This window comes from Ambystoma mexicanum, chromosome 11 (assembly GCF_040938575.1).
Source record: "Ambystoma mexicanum isolate Mex_15411 chromosome 11, UKY_AmexF1_1, whole genome shotgun sequence".
Classification (NCBI taxonomy): Eukaryota; Metazoa; Chordata; class Amphibia; order Caudata; family Ambystomatidae; genus Ambystoma; species Ambystoma mexicanum.
In genome coordinates, this window is record NC_090934.1 from 810,938,349 (window position 1) to 810,958,907 (window position 20,559).

Genomic DNA, 20,559 nt, shown 5'->3' on the forward strand with positions numbered 1-20,559 from the left:
AAAAATGAGTGGCAGCCTATTCTTCATGCATTTCCCTGTGCATTTTCTGGGAAGCTCTGGCCATCATGATGTTTTCCATGTCAGTACTGCACAGTTTTGAGGTACGGCTCGGATGCATGGGTAAATACATCCCACAAGCCCCCCTCTTGCGATGGCCATTCTATTTCACGAATGGGACTCGCAAGACCTGGGATGTTTCCTCATCTTCTTCCAATAGATGGCACAGTTCAGCATCTTCTTCTCCATCCGGTACTGATCGATCGGTTCTCCTCGCCGGTCCTGATGGGAAGATTGGGCGGTACCCCGGGCCCATTGGATCTTCGTTCCTGGTCTCCGGATCGCCCTCCTTGGCCCGTCTTCAGGTTTTCTTTCTCCTAGGACGACAAAGGAAGTGCGGCAATACCTACTCATAGACGTTTTTCCACCACTGTTGAGATAGTGGGGCAGCATATGCATTTCATCATAACGAAACATTACATTCTTATTTTGAAAAAAAAACAGTATAACTAAGAGACAGTTTCATGCAAATCACAATATTTTAGAGACTAGATGTGGTATGTTTTATGATTGGAACTGAATTAGTCTGAGACAGTACCCGCTAGGATTCCAGAGGATTCCTCCAGTTGTTGCAGAGTGTGCCTGGGATGGCAACATTTCAACTGGTTTATGTGTACCCACTTGTCTTCCCCCACTGCCAAAGGACCTTTGGGGATGTGGATTTTGTAGGCCACAGGGGAGATCTTGTCGATGATCTCAAAGGGTCCTTTCCATGTAGGCAAAAATTTGCGCTGCTTGGCCTGGTTCCTTTGGAAGTTGTATAGATAGACCCGGTCTCCCACCTGATATTCCTTCCTGGAAGTTTTCAGGTCATAATGGGTCTTCATGCTATCAGCCGATCTTTCTAGATTCCGCTGAGCATAAGCAAAAGCATGTTGGAGGTGTTTCCTTAAATTCTCTACATACTCATGAGTAGTGGAGGCATTTATCAGTGTCTGCTCTTGGGTCCTATAGAGCAAATGCTGAGGAAGCACCATCTTGCGCCCAGTCATCAACTCAAATGGTGACATTTTGGTTGCAGATGAAGGGGTAGATCTGATAGCCATTAGGACCATAGGTAATCGGATATCCCAACTTGGCCCAGAATCTGCCACAAACTTCTTTAATATGCTCACAATTATCCGGTTATATCTCTCTACTGCCCCAGAAGAAGCTGGTCTATAAGCAATATGCAGATTTCTCTTGACCCCCAGTATCTCCCACATCTTTGTCATTACTTCACTGGTGAAGTGGCTACCTCTGTCTGACTCAATCCTTTGAGGTAGACCAAAACGGGAAAAGATGTGGTTAATCATCAAGGCAGCTGCAGTTTCTGCCTTGCAGTTTGGGGCTGGGAGACATTCCACCCACTTGGTAAACAAGCATGTCACAGTCAACATGTACTTATTCCCCCTAGCCGAGCGAATCACAGGGCCTACAAAGTCGATTTGTAAATCTGACCATGGCAGGGTCATCCCCCTCTTTTTTAAAGGCGCCCGGTGTGTGAGGGATGTCGGCTGAAATTGTGCACACACAAGACAACCCTTCAAATATTGGTTGAGGTCCTGGCCCATGTGTGGCCAGTATGCAACCTCTCTTAAGATTTCCAATGTTGTGTGAAACCCCCTATGACCGGCGGTGGCCGCATCATGGGCGTGACTTAACATCAGGCTTCGGAATGAGGTAGGAACCACCCACTGATCGTGGCCAGCCTTGGATTTCCTTACCAACAAACCGTCTTGGATTCGGAACATTTTTGGACATTTCATCAACACTCTTAGGTCCTCTTTCCCAATGTAATCGGTATCCGTCAGGGGAAAGTTCTCAGGGTCTTCAAGGTGCTGGTAAAATTTACCAATAATTGGATCCCCCTTCTGAGCAGTAATCAAATCAGCATCAGGGGTCTCCTTACTCCATTGTGCAATTGAAAGGTCGTTGTGAGCATTTGTCTGGGACCTAGTGATGGCAGTGACCTGGATTTCCCCCAACAGGGACTCAATCTCAATTAGATCCCCTTGGATGGCCCCGGTTTTGGCCAGCTGATCAGCTAAGTCATTTCCAGTTTTGTCTGGTCCCTCTACTTTGGAATGACCCTTAATCTTCTTCCAATAGATGGTCATCTCGTTCGAGGTGACCAGATCATCAATGTTTTGGATCAACTTCCCATGTTTCAAGGGTTTGTTGTTAGCACATAACATGCCTCTGGTTTTCCAATTAACCAGGTGCTCCACGAACCCGTTCCGTACATAATCCGAATCTGTGATTATGACCAGTTCGTGGAGTTGATGCTGGACAGCAGTGAGGATGGCCTGATGCACAGCCATCAATTCTGCCACCTGACTACTTCGGGGACCAATTTTGTATCCAGCGGAGGGTTCTGGGGACTCATTCACCCATGCATTCCCTACGCCAGCCACCAGTTCTTTCTCCCCGTTGTTGTCAACATGGTAAGAGCATCCATCCACATAGACAGTGGGCATTCCCTCACACTTGTCCTCTTCAAAGACTTTGTGTGGGGAATTAAGGTATGCCTCCGTGTTGTCCTTGATTTTTAGACTTTCGTCCTCGAGACAGTTTTCTCTGGCACAATCATGCAAGTCAGCCAGCCCTTGCGCGAGTGGACTCTTCTTGTTTTGGCCATATCTGACCTCCACAGGAAAGCCTTGCATTGACAGAATCCAGGAAGTAATTCGGGAATTACTCACATTTCCGGCCCGGATTCTGTCACTTTGGAGATATTGCAGAGGCTGGTGTGGAGTCTCCACTATGATGTGTTCCCCCTGGATAAACGGGCGGTAATTCTTCAATGCCCACACCGTTGCCAGGAGTGCCTTCTCACAATCGTTGAATTTTTCCTCCACAGAGGATAAAGTTTTGCTCGCATAGGAGATTACTTTATTGACCTTGTCATGCTTTTGGTATAATACTGCCGTCAAGCACGTATTAGAGAACCCCATCTCCAGGAAGAACTCCTTGTTTCTGACAGGGTAAGCTAGGCAAGGCGCTTGTGAGAGGCTTCTTTTGAGTTGTTTTACTGCCTCGGATTGTTCTGGACCCCATTCCCACTTGACCCCCCCCTTCAGGAGATGAATCCGGGGTCTGGTGATCTCTACGTAGCCCTCAATGAACTTTCTGCTGTAATTAGTCAGTCCAAGGAGGCTCCTTAGTTCCCGCAGAGTTGTGGGGTCTTTCAGTTTCTGAAATGCTTCCACTTTCTTTTCCTGGGGACAGAGACCCTGAGGAGTAATCTCATGCCCCAAGAAATTAACACGGGTTCTACACCACTGTGCTTTCTGAAAGGAAAGTTTTGCTCCGGCGGCCCTCAACTGTGTCAGAACATAACGGATCTCCGCTATATGTTCCTCCACAGATGAACTTTTGATGAGGACATCATCTACATAAGCCAGGTTACCCCTCGCACCCAGGTCGGGCATGGCCTTATGTAGGAAAATATTGAATTCATTGCCGGAGTTGAGGTATCCGAAGGGAGTCCGGGTCCATGTGTACTGCTGGCCCCCAAAGGTAAAAGCCAGCTTGTATTGGTCCTCCCTACTGACAGGCACAGTCCAGTATCCATTGGTCAGGTCTATTGCAGTGAATACCTGTGACCCCTGGATCTGGGCCAGCCCTTGGTCAATGTAGGGTAGAGGCCATCGGGAAGTATGGACCCCTTTGTTGAGCTCCCTGAGGTCGGCGCAGAGTCTCCACTGGCCGTTTGGCTTCAATATTCCCAGCACCGGATTATTGAAGGTGCTGTGGACTGGACGGATTATTCCCCGGGACTCAAGGTTCTTAATTATTTCAGTAAGGGACTCCATTGATGCGAGAGGCAAGCGATATTGCTTCACAAACACAGGAGTCATGCCAGGGTCCGTGGGGATTGTGGTTGTGTGGATGTCAGTGCGACCACAGTCATATGAGTCTACCGCAAAGAGATCTTGGAAATCCAAGAAAACTTTTTTCAACTTTTGCTTTTGTTCCAGAGTCACACAGGCATCAGCTAGGTTGACTCTCTCTTCCACCATCTGCCTGAAGCCTGGAAAGACTTCTGGTTTGGCTATTTCAGCGGCCTCCTCCAGCTGGGTGGAGAGGTCCCTGGTCAGAGTGCTGATTTGGACCGGAGGCTTCAGGTGGGCAAGGCAGCCTTCATGAACCTGGAAAATCACCTCATCCCTCCTGAATTCACAAGTCACATCTTCCTTACCATAAGGGCAGGAAGTGTACACCAGGAAGTTCCCCCCATGCCGGGTAAAAATCCTGTCTGGTGTTGTATTGTCCTCACTGTCACTGTCAAAACAGTCCTTGGGGATTGGTCCTAACAGTTCATTTCTAAGATCAATGGAGAAATGTCGGTCATCAACCGCCATTCCAATAATGGTGCCTGCGGCTAGAGTAATACTCTTTAAGTCGCTGTTATCCACCTCTATTGGAATGGTGTCATGTTCTATGTTGACTAATGGAGTTGGGTTTACCCCTAACCCTTGCAGTTGGAGAGAAGCATTTAGATGTATGTAAGCATCAGGGTTTTGCAAATATTGTTCTCTTTTAACTTTCACTTCCAGGGAGAATTGTCGGGTCCTTTCTGGGATGGTGACTTCCTCTTTGATCTGAATTTCAACTGCATAAGGTAGCAATTGAGCTGACCTAAATGCTTTTTCTGGATCATCAAAGCCCATGGGATTATCCGCTAATCGGGACCAAGCTTTGAAGTTTATTAGGTCCAAACTAATGGCAAAGCGATTGAGAATGTCACTGCCTAAGTAAAAGGCGGCAGGGACGTCTCGCACGACCCAACAATTGTGGACTATGCTCTTGTTGCCAATGGAGATTTTGAGCATACACCTGCTTGGCAGGAGATGTTTGGAATTAGGTGCTTCCAGGTCCATTTCCCATTTGTCTATCAGTTTGAAGGGGGGAATGGCTGGATCTTTTGGGAGTTGGCGAAACATGGCTTCGCTGATGAAGCTCTTACCGTTGTTCACACACACTCGAGCGAGAACAGAGTCCTTCCCATCATTTAACTGAACAGGGATGAACAACTGCTCTCCAATTTGCTGAATATCAGCCAGGCTCTGAGCTGATTTCACATCTTTCTGGACTATAGGAGTGGGAGTTTCAGATTGTGGATTGGTATAGAATTTCAGAGTGTTTCCTTCCAGCGTGGAGTACCACTTTAGACTGGAAGGAAGGTTGATTTTCGGAAATAGAGAGGACCCCCCATCACTAGTCTGTTGTCCTACTGCTATTACTGTCACGTCTGGAATCTGGTTGTTCTGGAAGTGAAATTCTACTTGGTCAGATTTTTGTTCAACCATGTGGCAGGTGCCGTTTAAACTAACATGGTTGACACTCTGTTTTAATTTTATTGGTCGGCTGGTCTGGGTCCAGAGGACCTTGTTTACGCAATCTATTAAGGGTGACAACCTCCTCAGGAGGTCATTCCCTAGTAAACAAGGGGTGCCCTCTGGGGTCACAACTATGACCGGGTGTTTCAACTTATGTCGCCCAATTTTAATGTCCAAGTCTGCAGTCCCCTCGACAGGAATTTCCTTCCCGTCAAAGTTCTGGAGTTGCCCAGGAAGAGAGGTGAGAGGAATTTGGTAATTCCCTCCCCTTCCTGCATTCAGTTCGTCAAAGGCCCTTCTTGACAGAAGGGTAGCTTGAGATCCAGTGTCCACCAGTGCCGAGATTGTACCCTGCCCCTGTACTTGTACCGGGGCATAATATCTTCCCTCCTTCTCCTCAAGGGGGCACAGATAATGCACATTTTTGGACAACTGGTGGGCTAACTTTCTGGTTTTGGACATCGCTAGCGAAGAGATTTGGGCAGAATTCTGTGGAGAGTCTTGGGAATCTGAAAGAAAAAGTTGGCAACTGGAGATCAGAGCCATTGTGGGTTCCCCTGGCTCCGGTTCTGGGCCGCCCCCCCCCTTTTTGGAGGCAGTCACCAGGATGGGTTTGAACCAGGGGATTTTCTTGCTGTTGGTTCTGGGATGAGATGGTGGGCAACGGTAGCTCAGTCTCCACATCTCCCCAGTCTGGATTTGCATCCCTAGGGACCCATTTTTCTTTGGGAGGAGTTCCCCCCTCTCTGAAGGAGAAGATCCTTTTCCCAGGATCCTCTGAGGATCCCTCTCCCTCAAATTGGAAGATCTGTACCTCCTCCTCAAACTGAGTCTGTTTGGGTCTTTTGTTTCTCCTACCCCCCCTCTGCTCCTTAGGAGGCAGACTTTCAGGGGCAAGAGATTTCGTTTCCGGTTCCTGGGTTTCCAGGGGCTGTTTACAAGTGAGGAAGGAAGCTTCCTCCAGGGCTTTACACCCCCCTTCCCTTTGTGCCTCCTCCCTGGGAACCGGTGTGTTATCGGGGTGCTGCCCCCGTCATTGTTCTGGAGCACCAGGTCCAGAGTTGGGTGCGTTCTGCGCCGGCACGCCCATCTGAGGGTTCTGCTGAGCCCTCAGTATGTGACCCAGGTCCCGCGCCATGTTTTGAACCTGGCGCTCTAACTGGGAAACCCGCTCAGGCTGATACGGGGCCCTGTTTTCTCCCCTGGGCTGATCCCGGGAAGGGTAGCTATCCCTCCTCTGGTAATACCCCGGGTTGGGAAGATTTGGGTACCCCTCCACCCTTGGCCTCCCCTCTCCCGGATTCAGTGGTCTGGGCTCAGGGAATTGGGGAAAGAAGGATGGATGGTTTTGGGGCTGGAAGTCCGGTGGATATCTGGGGAAAAAGTTCTGCCCAGGGTTTGGTAAATTTCTGCCCTCCTGTGGGAAGTTTGGAGGGAAGTTCCCTGGGTTAGGTGCTTGTCTGGATCCCCCCCCTTGGGCTGGAGGAGTCCACACATAACCCAGGATGGGTCGATTTCCCTTGTAACGGGGACTTACATAATCAGGAGAGCGAGGGACCCCATTTGTGGGGCTGCCTCCTTGGCTCCCTGTCTGTGACTGACCCGAGGACCTCCTGGGCCTAGCATTATTAGGTGCAGGTAGGTTTTTAGGCCCCCCTATCTCCAAATCCAAAACAGGGGTGACCTTTACCTCTGCCACCTTGGCAGCAGCAGGGGTGCTGTTGGCTTTGGGGTTTTTCTGGGCATTACTTTTGCTATCTACCGGTTTCTGCACCTCATAGATCCGGGTAGCCTGTTCAATGACCCAGTCTAAAGATCTTTTCTCGTGAAAATCCCTCACGAGCTGGGTCATGATATATTTGGGCAAGGCATGGAAAAACGTATTAATAAACTCTCTACTATCCGTGCGCACCCTTCTTGTGGTCTGTGCAAAAGCACGCTTTAACTCCTGCACAAATTCTTGTGGGGCCTGATCCTCCCCACATTGCAAATTGTAGGCTGCCTTGCGAGCCTCTTGAGGATTTCTGTGAACAGAAAAATGTTTCAAGATGGCCGCCTTATAGGTGGACCATCTTAAATGATTTTGGTCCTCCAGCCCCGCAAAGAAACTGGAGTATTCCGGGGAGAAGGTCCACTTTACATATTGAATACAGCTTTGGCTGTCCTTCAAATGGAAAGTCTCCATCATTTGTTCAAACAACTCTAAGTGCTCCCAAACAGAATACTTAGCGTTCTTATGGTAAGGCGTGATGACGCTCCTGATCGCCTTAATCTGCTTTAAGGGGTCCTTAAGCAAGGCCTTTTTTGCCTTATTGGCCTTTTTGGTTCGGGTAACCCTTGTCCATTCTTCCTCGGCCTCAGAGGCACTGCTCCCAGAGGTTCCCGTCTGTTCTTCCAGGTTTTCCCGGATTCTGCGAGCCTGAAAATGGCTGGTAGAATGTGGGGACCTGGTCTCCTGTGTCCTGCGCAGTTCAGAGGAGTCTTCAGATTCCTCCTTGCTGCCAGGATTTGATGGGTACCCCCTCCACTGACCTAACTGGGCAGAGGTTTTCAGGATGCCCTTAATGGGCCTACTCTCCTGGGGTTCCCCATTGAACTGTACTGTACTTGGGTGCCCATACCCGGATGCCCACCCCTCCATTCCTGAGTGGTACTGGCCTATGAGCCCCATACTCTTAGCTGGATAGTAATCTGCCATCCCTGCGGCCCTGTGCTCATGTGCGCCAGGGGACATGGGGGTGGCAGAGTCCAGGGACTGAGAGGTATGAGGGCCTCTGGTACTAGTGCTCCTGAGGTTATGCTCCGGAGTTTCCCTTTCCCAGCGAACCTCATCTCTATCCGCCCCTGCTCCCTGTTGCAATGCAAGAGCCTGCATTTGTGCTTTCAGTTCCTCTGTTAAGGCCTTACTCGACTCTATCAGTCTCTCCTGCATCGCTACCTGTTGTTGGAGCCTATCATTGTGCTGGCAGAGAGCCTCATTCTCTCTCTGTGCTTCCTGATTGGTCCTGGAGTACTGGGCCAGTCTTCGCTGCAGGAGGGTTACCTCCTGGGCAATGTCCCTATTGGCCTGCTCCTTTCTTGCCAAAGCCTCTTCCACCCTCCTGGTGTGCTCTAACAAGTTCTGATTTTCTTTTTGGAGGTCACCCAGCCCCTGGAGGGACAGGTGATTTTCTTCCATTTTCCTTTTTAAATGGCAGACTTCCTGGCCTATGGCGTCTCTTTCCTGACTAAGAGCCTGCATTTGTGCCGCCAGGTCGTCCCTCTGCCTTTGGAAGGCACCAGCATTCTGGCGCTCCTGATCAAACTCTGCCTGGGTATCCAGGTCTTTCAGAATTAGTTTGTTGCTCTCTGCCTTCACTCTATCTAGGTGGCCTTGCAGGGTGACTACCTGCTCAGCACATACCCTGTTGAAGTCCAGTTGTTGCTCCAGCTTTTTCTGGCTTTGCAGTAGGGAGTCCAAACCTTCTTGGTGTTCCTTCTGCAAGGCCAGAAATCTGGTATCCTGTTCTGACTTTTCCTTTTGCAGCACATCCATATCCTCCTTTATTTTAGTGATGTACAGTCTGCTGTCATTTTCTGACTCCTGGCTCCTCTGCAGCCTCTGCTCAGAAGAGACCAGGTCAGATTGGACCTTCTCTAACACCATCTGTTGCCTATTTGCCAGATTTTGGCTTTCAGCACATCTATCCTGCATGTCTCCAATATATAGGTACAGGTATGCTGCTATCCTGGCAATCTTATTGTGTTCCTCTTTGGCTTTAGGAGCCATATATAGTTCACTCAGGGCCACATGTAAGGGACCCTGATCTCTATATATATCTGACCCTGTTTCAGTGACCTGTTGTGTGATGGCCTGCAACCACACATCCTGGCCCTGTTCGGTCCATTCACCTCTCACAAATAGCTTATGCAAGAGGTGCTCTCTGGCTATTTTCATGTCTACTAAGGTCGTCATTCTAGAGATTGGTCTCTGTCCTGACTTACAGAAGTTTGTATTTTATTTTTGCAGAACAGAACTTTTCTTGGAGTGTCCCTTTTGAGGAATGCTTCACAGCGTAATGCAGCGTGGTGATCCGACCGGATGTATGTATCCCGTCAGTTAGCACACTGTATTAAGCTGCACAAGTGGTAATTCTAACCCAAACGTCCGGCTCGAGCCCCCAATTTGTAAGAGGATTCAATTCAGCACTACAGCTAAGTTAACGCCTAGTCTAGAATACTGAATGAAAACCCTTATTGATATATCTTTATGTCCAGTTCATGCGTTCTGGATGACTACCCCTATATAACACCCCTCTCTTGGAATCCCCCTGACCCCACTGAGCCAAGAAGTAGTTCTGGTTTGCAAATTAAAAGGTTTATTTGATAATTTAAACAATATATATTATATCACGCTTTATAATAAATTAATAATTGAATAGCACACTTAATCTGATATGATGAAGATTAACAACGGAGAATCTGGCACTAACACACTTCTCTATAATCAATAAGGAGTTGACATGAAATGGATAAGGTAGCACACTGGTAAATAGGAACAAAAGTATAATGTGGTAGAGGATGCTTTATGTAAGCTCAGGTGGATGCAATATTCAATGAATGCAGTACAGAAAATACTCAATATGATTTCAACCAAACAATGTAATCACTTTTCTCTGGCAATCCCCTCCCCCCCTTGATGCAAGGCAAGGAAATGGAAGGAAAACACACAGTTCTCAGAAATGCAATCAATGTAAATCAGTTCAATCCCCCCAAGCTTAGACAACAGAAGTTTAAAACACAGATAGGAGTTTTGAAAACACAGGCCCAAATGCTTTGATATGTGCTAGCAATGGATGAGAAATATGCTGGAAATGCTTTTTAATTCCCTTTCAGAGGTTCAGGGTGAGTGGTATCTAGTTAATATTAGTCCAGGCTCACACTAGCAATGGGGCAGGGATAGTTAGCAGGTTAAACGAATTTCTGGCAAATGGAAGGCAAGCAGCAGCAATTTTTACATGTGAAGAAATTTGCAAATCGCGGTAAAATTCGCGGATGCGCCGAGCGCTATTACAGAGGAACCACAAGGACTATCTCTATCGTTTTGGGGTCCTAGGAAAGCCTAGGATCTCAGCTTCAAAATGAAAGTTACTGCACGTCTCTAGCACCAACGGTTGCGGAGATATGAGCGATTGAATAAAGGTCGTTTTTCAGATTTGAAATTTTAAACGCACACTTTTTCAGCTTTAAAAATGATGGCAGGATAACACAATTGCTAAGCTGCAGTTCTACTTAGGTTAAAAATGGATTGAATTATATTATTTTAACTAAGAGATGGGTTCTACACAGTTTTACTATGTACTCACACTATATTCTTGAATTAAATGGGCCTCGTCACGGATCTGGTCAGGGTTTAAACTGGACTCTGGTCTGGTCTGGTCTGGCCTCTGCACTTCACAGTGATCTGGGTCAGCTCTCTCTGCTGGTCTCGGTCTCTCTGGGTACAGCACTGCTTTCTCTCTGGTCTGGTCTCTTAGTTCTGGATAGATTGAAGTCTCTAGTTTGGCTTTCTGGAGGTTGATGGAGGTAAAGTATGGATTTTTCCGGCAGAGCTTCCAGCGGCAGATGGATTTTGAAGGTCCCTATCTGTCCTGTCTGTCTGCTTTTATGTGTTTAGAATGTGGGTGTGTTCTAGCATCACTGACCCTACCTCTCTCTCAGCTTCTAATTGGTCAAACTTCCATTTATCATTTGATTGGGTAATGAACTGTGAGTCAGAGGGATGTCATTTTATGGCTTGCAGATAGGACACTCCTCTGTCAGATTGCACATATTCTATATTTGATAATAAAAGACATATTTCACAGTTACACAGTTGCTTGAAATTACATATACATGGTGTGGCTGAATTTAGCCATGTCTCTGTCCAAATCTGCTGTTTCTAAGAGCTTGCATTTAGAAATGGCACATAATTGACTTTTTAACTGATTTTTCACTTTCTGACATTGACCCAACTTTACATACATGTGTGCAGGGAGTAGGGACATTAACTGATGAAGTTTCAGATTTTTAACATGCATACATTTAGAGTAATATCCACTTTTCCGCTAAAACCCCCCTCAACACGCCACCGGGTCGAAAAACCTCTTAAAATGTGGGCAGAAAAATCACAAGGATTATGGTATCATTTATAAAATTTTCACATGTCCGCTCTATGAATGATCCATCTTTTTAAAGTTATGTTCTGGCTCCAAAGGGGTGTGGTTTACCCTCAGCACAAGGTTGAATTTCTGGTTTTTCCAGTTCTGCCAAGCCAGCTTGCTCTCACAGGCAGTGCTCCTCCCCTTTCCTCAGGAGGAAGCCACTTTTTACGACCATTTACGACTCCTGCCAATAAAACCTTTGCCTGAGCCAGGACAGGGCTTTGTTCACTTTCCTGCAGAGCACAGGTAATTCAATTATCAGATAGATGGCATATCCTTAGTGTGAGCAGCAAAAGGGCAGCTAGGCCTGGGAACACAGCTGTGACTCAAGTTTCACTCCTGATGGGGGTAGTTGCCAGGCAGAATTCAGTTCCTTAAGCCAGGTTTCAGATAAAATGTCACTTTTTGTTCCCCAGTTCCTGCATTCAAATAAAACTAAACATTTTTACATATGCAGCTAGAATGCTGATTCTAAGTGCAAAACTATGACATTTCAACAGTTACAAAGGCATGTGACACCAAACATAGGTCACTCATTTAATCTAAGCATTTTCGATTTTAGTGTCTTTAAATCCAGTGCAACTTAAACTGCTGACTCCATAGCTCAGCCAGTTTTGTTATAAGCATTGTTCTGGGCTCTTCATTTCCCAGATTTTGTAGGCACACAAAACTCCATTCTACCAAATGTCTGCTGGTGTTCAGTGAATATTTTGCACATGTTGCAATGTTTGAAATAGGCACTTTGGCTTGCCTTCAGAGAAACACAGGGTGGTTTTAAACTGCCGGCTTTTGGATAGTGGTGAGTACTGGTACTGCACCCATTTTTGGGATTTAAGAAAATGAATTCCCAACAGTTATGGGTTTGCTTTTGGCAATCAGCATTGCCATTCCCAATGGTTTCAGACTACTGTGTGGGTAGTCCAATGGTGGTTTTAGGCAGTGTCCTTCTGTGCCCATAACATCGGCAAAAATGAGTGGCAGCCTATTCTTCATGCATTTCCCTGTGCATTTTCTGGGAAGCTCTGGCCATCATGATGTTTTCCATGTCAGTACTGCACAGTTTTGAGGTACGGCTCGGATGCATGGGTAAATACATCCCACAAGCCCCCCTCTTGCGATGGCCATTCTATTTCACGAATGGGACTCGCAAGACCTGGGATGTTTCCTCATCTTCTTCCAATAGATGGCACAGTTCAGCATCTTCTTCTCCATCCGGTACTGATCGATCGGTTCTCCTCGCCGGTCCTGATGGGAAGATTGGGCGGTACCCCGGGCCCATTGGATCTTCGTTCCTGGTCTCCGGATCGCCCTCCTTGGCCCGTCTTCAGGTTTTCTTTCTCCTAGGACGACAAAGGAAGTGCGGCAATACCTACTCATAGACGTTTTTCCACCACTGTTGAGATAGTGGGGCAGCATATGCATTTCATCATAACGAAACATTACATTCTTATTTTGAAAAAAAAACAGTATAACTAAGAGACAGTTTCATGCAAATCACAATATTTTAGAGACTAGATGTGGTATGTTTTATGATTGGAACTGAATTAGTCTGAGACAGTACCCGCTAGGATTCCAGAGGATTCCTCCAGTTGTTGCAGAGTGTGCCTGGGATGGCAACATTTCAACTGGTTTATGTGTACCCACTTGTCTTCCCCCGCTGCCAAAGGACCTTTGGGGATGTGGATTTTGTAGGCCACAGGGGAGATCTTGTCGATGATCTCAAAGGGTTCTTTCCATGTAGGCAAAAATTTGCGCTGCTTGGCCTGGTTCCTTTGGAAGTTGTATAGATAGACCCGGTCTCCCACCTGATATTCCTTCCTGGAAGTTTTCAGGTCATAATGGGTCTTCATGCTATCAGCCGATCTTTCTAGATTCCGCTGAGCATAAGCAAAAGCATGTTGGAGGTGTTTCCTTAAATTCTCTACATACTCATGAATAGTGGAGGCATTTATCAGTGTCTGCTCTTGGGTCCTATAGAGCAAATGCTGAGGAAGCACCATCTTGCGCCCAGTCATCAACTCAAATGGTGACATTTTGGTTGCAGATGAAGGGGTAGATCTGATAGCCATTAGGACCAGAGGTAATCGGATATCCCAACTTGGCCCAGAATCTGCCACAAACTTCTTTAATATGCTCACAATTATCCGGTTATATCTCTCTACTGCCCCAGAAGAAGCTGGTCTATAAGCAATATGCAGCTTTCTCTTGACCCCCAGTATCTCCCACATCTTTGTCATTACTTCACTGGTGAAGTGGCTACCTCTGTCTGACTCAATCCTTTGAGGTAGACCAAAACGGGAAAAGATGTGGTTAATCATCAAGGCAGCTGCAGTTTCTGCCTTGCAGTTTGGGGCTGGGAGACATTCCACCCACTTGGTAAACAAGCATGTCACAGTCAACATGTACTTATTCCCCCTAGCCGAGCGAATCACAGGGCCTACAAAGTCGATTTGTAAATCTGACCATGGCAGGGTCATCCCCCTCTTTTGTAAAGGCGCCCGGTGTGTGAGGGATGTCGGCTGAAATTGTGCACACACAAGACAACCCTTCAAATATTGGTTGAGGTCCTGGCCCATGTGTGGCCAGTATGCAACCTCTCTTAAGATTTCCAATGTTGTGTGAAACCCCCTATGACCGGCGGTGGCCGCATCATGGGCGTGACTTAACATCAGGCTTCGGAATGAGGTAGGAACCACCCACTGATCGTGGCCAGCCTTGGATTTCCTTACCAACAAACCGTCTTGGATTCGGAACATTTTTGGACATTTCATCAACACTCTTAGGTCCTCTTTCCCAATGTAATCGGTATCCGTCAGGGGAAAGTTCTCAGGGTCTTCAAGGTGCTGGTAAAATTTACCAATAATTGGATCCCCCTTCTGAGCAGTAATCAAATCAGCATCAGGGGTCTCCTTACTCCATTGTGCAATTGAAAGGTCGTTGTGAGCATTTGTCTGGGACCTAGTGATGGCAGTGACCTGGATTTCCCCCAACAGGGACTCAATCTCAATTAGATCCCCTTGGATGGCCCCGGTTTTGGCCAGCTGATCAGCTAAGTCATTTCCAGTTTTGTCTGGTCCCTCTACTTTGGAATGACCCTTAATCTTCTTCCAATAGATGGTCATCTCGTTCGAGGTGACCAGATCATCAATGTTTTGGATCAACTTCCCATGTTTCAAGGGTTTGTTGTTAGCACATAACATGCCTCTGGTTTTCCAATTAACCAGGTGCTCCACGAACCCGTTCCGTACATAATCCGAATCTGTGATTATGACCAGTTCGTGGAGTTGATGCTGGACAGCAGTGAGGATGGCCTGATGCACAGCCATCAATTCTGCCACCTGACTACTTCGGGGACCAATTTTGTATCCAGCGGAGGGTTCTGGGGACTCATTCACCCATGCATTCCCTACGCCAGCCACCAGTTCTTTCTCCCCGTTGTTGTCAACATGGTAAGAGCATCCATCCACATAGACAGTGGGCATTCCCTCACACTTGTCCTCTTCAAAGACTTTGTGTGGGGAATTAAGGTATGCCTCCGTGTTATCCTTGATTTTTAGACTTTCGTCCTCGAGACAGTTTTCTCTGGCACAATCATGCAAGTCAGCCAGCCCTTGCGCGAGTGGACTCTTCTTGTTTTGGCCATATCTGACCTCCACAGGAAAGCCTTGCATTGACAGAATCCAGGAAGTAATTCGGGAATTACTCACATTTCCGGCCCGGATTCTGTCACTTTGGAGATATTGCAGAGGCTGGTGTGGAGTCTCCACTATGATGTGTTCCCCCTGGATAAACGGGCGGTAATTCTTCAATGCCCACACCGTTGCCAGGAGTGCCTTCTCACAATCGTTGAATTTTTCCTCCACAGAGGATAAAGTTTTGCTCGCATAGGAGATTACTTTATTGACCTTGTCATGCTTTTGGTATAATACTGCCGTCAAGCACGTATTAGAGAACCCCGTCTCCAGGAAGAACTCCTTGTTTCTGACAGGGTAAGCTAGGCAAGGCGCTTGTGAGAGGCTTCTTTTGAGTTGTTTTACTGCCTCGGATTGTTCTGGACCCCATTCCCACTTGACCCCCCCCTTCAGGAGATGAATCCGGGGTCTGGTGATCTCTACGTAGCCCTCAATGAACTTTCTGCTGTAATTAGTCAGTCCAAGGAGGCTCCTTAGTTCCCGCAGAGTTGTGGGGTCTTTCAGTTTCTGAAGTGCTTCCACTTTCTTTTCCTGGGGACAGAGACCCTGAGGAGTAATCTCATGCCCCAAGAAATTAACACGGGTTCTACACCACTGTGCTTTCTGAAAGGAAAGTTTTGCTCCGGCGGCCCTCAACTGTGTCAGAACATAACGGATCTCCGCTATATGTTCCTCCACAGATGAACTTTTGATGAGGACATCATCTACATAAGCCAGGTTACCCCTCGCACCCAGGTCGGGCATGGCCTTATGTAGGAAAATATTGAATTCATTGCCGGAGTTGAGGTATCCGAAGGGAGTCCGGGTCCATGTGTACTGCTGGCCCCCAAAGGTAAAAGCCAGCTTGTATTGGTCCTCCCTACTGACAGGCACAGTCCAGTATCCATTGGTCAGGTCTATTGCAGTGAATACCTGTGACCCCTGGATCTGGGCCAGCCCTTGGTCAATGTAGGGCAGAGGCCATCGGGAAGTATGGACCCCTTTGTTGAGCTCCCTGAGGTCGGCGCAGAGTCTCCACTGGCCGTTTGGCTTCAATATTCCCAGCACCGGATTATTGAAGGTGCTGTGGACTGGACGGATTATTCCCCGGGACTCAAGGTTCTTAATTATTTCAGTAAGGGACTCCATTGATGCGAGAGGCAAGCGATATTGCTTCACAAACACAGGAGTCATGCCAGGGTCCGTGGGGATTGTGGTTGTGTGGATGTCAGTGCGACCACAGTCATATGAGTCTACCGCAAAGAGATCTTGGAAATCCAAGAAAACTTTTTTCAACTTTTGCTTTTGTTCCAGAGTCACACAGGCATCAGCTAGGTTGACTCTCTCTTCCACCATCTGCCTGAAGCCTGGAAAGACTTCTGGTTTGGCTATTTCAGCGGCCTCCTCCAGCTGGGTGGAGAAGTCCCTGGTCAGAGTGCTGATTTGGACCGGAGGCTTCAGGTGGGCAAGGCAGCCTTCATGAACCTGGAAAATCACCTCATCCCTCCTGAATTCACAAGTCACATCTTCCTTACCATAAGGGCAGGAAGTGTACACCAGGAAGTTCCCCCCATGCCGGGTAAAAATCCTGTCTGGTGTTGTATTGTCCTCACTGTCACTGTCAAAACAGTCCTTGGGGATTGGTCCTAACAGTTCATTTCTAAGATCAATGGAGAAATGTCGGTCATCAACCGCCATTCCAATAATGGTGCCTGCGGCTAGAGTAATACTCTTTAAGTCGCTGTTATCCACCTCTATTGGAATGGTGTCATGTTCTATGTTGACTAATGGAGTTGGGTTTACCCCTAACCCTTGCAGTTGGAGAGAAGCATTTAGATGTATGTAAGCATCAGGGTTTTGCAAATATTGTCCTCTTTTAACTTTCACTTCCAGGGAGAATTGTCGGGTCCTTTCTGGGATGGTGACTTCCTCTTTGATCTGAATTTCAACTGCATAAGGTAGCAATTGAGCTGACCTAAATGCTTTTTCTGGATCATCAAAGCCCATGGGATTATCCGCTAATCGGGACCAAGCTTTGAAGTTTATTAGGTCCAAACTAATGGCAAAGCGATTGAGAATGTCACTGCCTAAGTAAAAGGCGGCAGGGACGTCTCGCACGACCCAACAATTGTGGACTATGCTCTTGTTGCCAATGGAGATTTTGAGCATACACCTGCTTGGCAGGAGATGTTTGGAATTAGGTGCTTCCAGGTCCATTTCCCATTTGTCTATCAGTTTGAAGGGGGGAATGGCTGGATCTTTTGGGAGTTGGCGAAACATGGCTTCGCTGATGAAGCTCTTACCGTTGTTCACACACACTCGAGCGAGAACAGAGTCCTTCCCATCATTTAACTGAACAGGGATGAACAACTGCTCTCCAATTTGCTGAATATCAGCCAGGCTCTGAGCTGATTTCACATCTTTCTGGACTAAAGGAGTGGGAGTTTCAGATTGTGGATTGGTATAGAATTTCAGAGTGTTTCCTTCCAGCGTGGAGTACTGGAAGGAAGGTTGATTTTCGGAAATAGAGAGGACCCCCCATCACTAGTCTGTTGTCCTACTGCTATTACTGTCACGTCTGGAATCTGGTTGTTCTGGAAGTGAAATTCTACTTGGTCAGATTTTTGTTCAACCATGTGGCAGGTGCCGTTTAAACTAACATGGTTGACACTCTGTTTTAATTTTATTGGTCGGCTGGTCTGGGTCCAGAGGACCTTGTTTACGCAATCTATTAAGGGTGACAACCTCCTCAGGAGGTCATTCCCTAGTAAACAAGGGGTGCCCTCTGGGGTCACAACTATGACCGGGTGTTTCAACTTATGTCGCCCAATTTTAATGTCCAAGTCTGCAGTCCCCTCGACAGGAATTTCCTTCCCGTCAAAGTTCTGGAGTTGCCCAGGAAGAGAGGTGAGAGGAATTTGGTAATTCCCTCCCCTTCCTGCATTCAGTTCGTCAAAGGCCCTTCTTGACAGAAGGGTAGCTTGAGATCCAGTGTCCACCAGTGCCGAGATTGTACCCTGCCCCTGTACTTGTACCGGGGCATAATATCTTCCCTCCTTCTCCTCAAGGGGGCACAGATAATGCACATTTTTGGACAACTGGTGGGCTAACTTTCTGGTTTTGGACATCGCTAGCGAAGAGATTTGGGCAGAATTCTGTGGAGAGTCTTGGGAATCTGAAAGAAAAAGTTGGCAACTGGAGATCAGAGCCATTGTGGGTTCCCCTGGCTCCGGTTCTGGGCCGCCCCCCCCTTTTTGGAGGCAGTCACCAGGATGGGTTTGAACCAGGGGATTTTCTTGCTGTTGGTTCTGGGATGAGATGGTGGGCAACGGTAGCTCAGTCTCCACATCTCCCCAGTCTGGATTTGCATCCCTAGGGACCCATTTTTCTTTGGGAGGAGTTCCCCCCTCTCTGAAGGAGAAGATCCTTTTCCCAGGATCCTCTGAGGATCCCTCTCCCTCAAATTGGAAGATCTGTACCTCCTCCTCAAACTGAGTCTGTTTGGGTCTTTTGTTTCTCCTACCCCCCCTCTGCTCCTTAGGAGGCAGACTTTCAGGGGCAAGAGATTTCGTTTCCGGTTCCTGGGTTTCCAGGGGCTGTTTACAAGTGAGGAAGGAAGCTTCCTCCAGGGCTTTACACCCCCCTTCCCTTTGTGCCTCCTCCCTGGGAACCGGTGTGTTATCGGGGTGCTGCCCCCGTCATTGTTCTGGAGCACCAGGTCCAGAGTTGGGTGCGTTCTGCGCCGGCACGCCCATCTGAGGGTTCTGCTGAGCCCTCAGTATGTGACCCAGGTCCCGCGCCATGTTTTGAACCTGGCGCTCTAACTGGGAAACCCGCTCAGGCTGATACGGGGCCCTGTTTTCTCCCCTGGGCTGATCCCGGGAAGGGTAGCTATCCCTCCTCTGGTAATACCCCGGGTTGGGAAGATTTGGGTACCCCTCCACCCTTGGCCTCCCCTCTCCCGGATTCAGTGGTCTGGGCTCAGGGAATTGGGGAAAGAAGGATGGATGGTTTTGGGGCTGGAAGTCGGGTGGATATCTGGGGAAAAAGTTCTGCCCAGGGTTTGGTAAATTTCTGCCCTCCTGTGGGAAGTTTGGAGGGAAGTTCCCTGGGTTAGGTGCTTGTCTGGATCCCCCCCTTGGGCTGGAGGAGTCCACACATAACCCAGGATGGGTCGATTTCCCTTGTAACGGGGACTTACATAATCAGGAGAGCGAGGGACCCCATTTGTGGGGCTGCCTCCTTGGCTCCCTGTCTGTGACTGACCCGAGGACCTCCTGGGCCTAGCATTATTAGGTGCAGGTAGGTTTTTAGGCCCCCCTATCTCCAAATCCAAAACAGGGGTGACCTTTACCTCTGCCACCTTGGCAGCAGCAGGGGTGCTGTTGGCTTTGGGGTTTTTCTGGGCATTACTTTTGCTATCTACCGGTTTCTGCACCTCATAGATCCGGGTAGCCTGTTCAATGACCCAGTCTAAAGATCTTTTCTCGTGAAAATCCCTCACGAGCTGGGTCATGATATATTTGGGCAAGGCATGGAAAAACGTATTAATAAACTCTCTACTATCCGTGCGCACCCTTCTTGTGGTCTGTGCAAAAGCACGCTTTAACTCCTGCACAAATTCTTGTGGGGCCTGATCCTCCCCACATTGCAAATTGTAGGCTGCCTTGCGAGCCTCTTGAGGATTTCTGTGAACAGAAAAATGTTTCAAGATGGCCGCCTTATAGGTGGACCATCTTAAATGATTTTGGTCCTCCAGCCCCGCAAAGAAACTGGAGTATTCCGGGGAGAAGGTCCACTTTACATATTGAATACAGCTTTGGTTGTCCTTCAAATGGAAAGTCTCCATCATTTGTTCAAACAACTCTAAGTGCTCCCAAACAGAATACTTAGCGTTCTTATGGTAAGGCGTGATGACGCTCCTGATCGCCTTAATCTGCTTTAAGGGGTCCTTAAGCAAGGCCCTTTTTGCCTTATTGGCCTTTTTGGTTCGGGTAACCCTTGTCCATTCTTCCTCGGCCTCAGAGGCACTGCTCCCAGAGGTTCCCGTCTGTTCTTCCAGGTTTTCCCGGATTCTGCGAGCCTGAAAATGGCTGGTAGAATGTGGGGACCTGGTCTCCTGTGTCCTGCGCAGTTCAGAGGAGTCTTCAGATTCCTCCTTGCTGCCAGGATTTGATGGGTACCCCCTCCACTGACCTAACTGGGCAGAGGTTTTCAGGATGCCCTTAATGGGCCTACTCTCCTGGGGTTCCCCATTGAACTGTACTGTACTTGGGTGCCCATACCCGGATGCCCACCCCTCCATTCCTGAGTGGTACTGGCCTA